This window comes from Scomber scombrus, chromosome 7 (assembly GCF_963691925.1).
Source record: "Scomber scombrus chromosome 7, fScoSco1.1, whole genome shotgun sequence".
NCBI classification, from domain to species: domain Eukaryota; kingdom Metazoa; phylum Chordata; class Actinopteri; order Scombriformes; family Scombridae; genus Scomber; species Scomber scombrus.
This window is the reverse complement of record NC_084976.1, coordinates 30,932,233-30,936,150: the sequence shown is the minus strand read 5'-3', so window position 1 is coordinate 30,936,150 and position 3,918 is coordinate 30,932,233.

Sequence of the window (3,918 nt, the reverse complement as noted above, 5' to 3'; positions counted from 1 at the left end):
GAGGTGCACATGTACACGAGGGGTGAAAAGACATTTTTGTGTGCCTCCACCCCCTTTCTTCTGCCTCCACCCCCTTTCTTCTTCTGCCTCCACCCCCTGTAACACTGTGGGATTGATGAACAGTGATTACATAATGACAGTCTGTGAAACTGCTGGGCCACAGAAACCTGATCGCTTCACCTCACATTACTGTTTCTGTGAATGTACAGAGTCGAGTTATGTAACGCTGCTTCATGCATGTGTGGGTGTGGTATGTATACGTGTGGGTGTGTGTATATGTGTGTGTATATATGTGTGTGTGTGTGTGGGTTTAAACTTTTGCTGACTGGAGTGTTTTGTTGTCACAGTGAGCTAGCGTCTCTCCCTCTTTGCATAGATTGACCAACTTTCTGTGCAGTATTTTCCCCTTATGTCAGTTTTGCTTTCACCCAAAATGGTTCTTACGTTATATTCTTGCAACACCGACACTTTCCCCTCGTACCGTCATTTAAAAACAATCTTTAGTATGTTGAAAACTTGTGGACAGGCCTACAGTCATGGAAAGTGACTAAAAACATTTACTTATGTACTGCCCTTAAATACAATTTTGAGGTACTTTTCCATGTGATGCTACTTTCTACATATTGTATTTTCTACTCCACTATATTTATTCAACAGCTTTAGTTACTTTTCAGATGATGGTGAGCTTATAAGGGAAACTGTGGTGTTAAAAGAAGCTTTACAAAAAAAGATCCATGTATATTTGTGTATATATTTGTCATGATTCAGAAGTCTTTGAGTTGTCTGGAGTTCCACTAAAGACACATTTCACCTCACATGGTTTTAAATAAATAACCATATGTGGCACAAAGAAGTAAAACTCTCCAATAGTTCACGAAATGCAAAGATTAAAGGGGACCGATTCTGCTCATTTCCAGCTCTAGATTTTTATTATGGGTCCCCACATGAGTAGTTTTGGCTCCAGTCTCTGAGCCCACTCTGTTCTGATTGGCCAGCTTCACGTGTTACATTCGTATTAAGTTACCGCCAATGCAAACACAACATTTCCTGCTTTACTGCTTTAAAAAAACAACAACTTTTAAATAGCTAAATAATGGGAGACTGTTATTGTGAAGAATTTACAGCGTGGTTAGTGGCGCTAAAAGACAGTCGAAACAACAACAAATGGAGATATTTGGAGCTTCTTGTTGAGTCGATCAGTAAGAAACAGTGCAGGGAGGAAGAGTACAAGTAGAAACAGCCACAGTGATGATGATGATGTTGCCCTTCTGTGTAAAGGGCATAAACTATGTCTAGGAAAGAAGGAAAGGAGGAAGGAAGGGAGGAAGAAGGAAGGAAAGGAGGGAGGAAGGGAGAAAGAAGGAATGAAAGGAGGGAGGAAGGAAGGAAGGGAGGAAGAAGGAAGGAAAGGAGGGAGGAAGGAAGGACGGAGGAAAGAAGGAAGGAAGGTAGGAGGGAGGAAATAAGGAGGGAGGGAGGGAGGGAGGGAGAAAGGAAAAGAGGAAGGAAGGAAAGAAGGACAGAGGAAAGAAGGAATGTAGGAAGGACAGACGGAAGGAAAGAAGGAACAGTCAAAACAGACGGAGTCAATTTGACCCAGGAGGACGACATGAAGGTTAAAAACAGAAATCATACTGCTCAGTCCCCCAAAATGAAAATAAACCCCCCCCCCCCCATCAGTTTTGGTCCTCTATCCGCCGACTATGAAGCCCACTGCCAGATGTCTAGGAGAAGTATTTGACTCAGATTTAAGTTTCAAACCACACATCAAAACGGTTGTCTAGTCCCACTTCCTGCAAATAAGAACCATCTCCAGAGTTAAGCCGGTGCTCTCCCACTCTGACCTGGAAAAAATCATTCATGCTCTCATTCTCTCCAGACTAGATTACTGTGACTCCTTCCTTTCCTCCTTTCCTTTCGCATAAAACAAAAAAAAAAATCCCGCTCTGGCCTCCAACTAGTTCAGCAGCTATATATCTTACTGTCAGCAGCAGATAGATCGTACTGGTTTTAACAGACAACATCACATCACCCCCAATACTGACTTCTCTTCATTGGCTTCCTGTTCGCTTTAGAATTGATTTTAAGACTTTACTGATCGCTTTTAAAGCTTGTCTGGGTCTGACTCCGAGCTATATAACAGACATGTTGACCCTGTATGAGCCATCCAACAGCCTCAGATCCTCAGGTGGGGCCCTCATGTACTTCTGTGTAGTACACTGTGTTCACTCTGTACTTGTGCAGTGGTTAGTGTTGTCTCAACTCTATTTTATCGCCTTATTGTTGGCGTGACCAAATCATTACAGACTTCTAAATTAACCCAATAAACCTACTGATGGTTTATATGTGACAACAGTATAGTGGAGCTTAGTGTAAAAAACACATGTATAATTTACATTTGTATAACGCGGCGATGTTCACCTTAGTTACAACGTCATCGGCCACCACTTCCTGTTTGAAAGGTGGTCCCTCCCCTTCTGCTACAGAGCCAAGATGGCGACCGTTGAGGGTGAGAAGTGTCCATAGTTCCACACTCAACTTTTTAACTATTTTGAACAGGTGGGGAGTTCCGGTCCTCTGACCGGAGGCATTATATCAAAAGGCCACCAGGGGGCGACCGTTTTGGTGTCAAAAGGACTTCCGTCTCTATACAAGTCAATGGAGAATTCACCAACTTCTCACTTGATTTCTAACCTCAGTAAACGTTTTCAAAATGTGTTTATGGTCTCAATCGCTAGTTTAAAGCCTTCTTCAATGCAGTATGATGTTCATTTGGGACATTTTGGCCTCCCTGATTTTATATGTGACGATAAAGCAGGGTATGCATTAGGGTTGATTGGTGCAGGTTCAGGAGCGCGGACAGATAGACTTCAGGAAATAGCCGTGAACTTGTTTCACACCAACAGTTTTCTCCAGAGTTTTGTGGTTATAGTTAGTCGTAACAGCTGTGATTTTTCTTATATACAGTCTAAGGTTTTGAGTGAAACCATCCAGGTTCTCATAGTGTTGCATGTTTCCATACTTCTCAGTGTGAATGCAACTTATGACCTCAAAATATTAAGAAGTGTAAGAACAGATGAAGAGATTTCGGAACGACCTGCCTGAGGAGATAAGGTTGCAGAATCAGCGGCTTCTTTTAAATCACTTCTTAAAACTCATGTCTATTGACGTGCTCTCCACATCCCCATATTTTTTTCAACTTCAAAGTTATATGGTGCATTCCATTTGTACTCGGAAGTCGAAATTTCCAAGTTCCCAGTCGGAGATTTCAACTGGAACGCCCCCTTGAAATAGTGTTTCCAACCCAGAAAGTTGGACGAACCTCACCAGCACCGACCTCAAAATCCAAGATAGCTGTCCTGTGCATCATCAGTGTGAAAGTTGTAGTAATATCCTGTTTATTAGCAGTTTTGTCTCATTTGTGTCTCATTAAATCAGTCGAACACACAGCACTGACCATCTTCTATCTATGGACGTGTTGCTACGATGTTTGTATGAGCAAAATACAGCGAAATGTGTTTTTATCAACTGGTATTACTATCAGTGGTTAACAATGGCTAGAACTGGTGTGACGTCATTCCCAGCTCCGGCCTCCAACTTCAGAGTTAAAAGAAAAGCAGCATTAGTCTTAAGCCCCATCCAACGTTGACTCAAGTGACATCATTCAAGGCAGTTTTCAGATCTCACACGAATCCCTCTGGGGACACAAAAGGTTTTATAATTCCTGGAAATACACGTAGCTGGAAAATCACTAGAGATCTCATTTCATTCTTAATGTAAATGTAAATGTAACTCAGTGTAAACCTGGTCTGTTCAGTAATACCACTGGATCGACCACACCTCCACTATTCCAAGAACAACAACAGCTTCATAGCCTAATTGAGGTTGTATCAGGTGTCACATCCACCTCCAACAAAG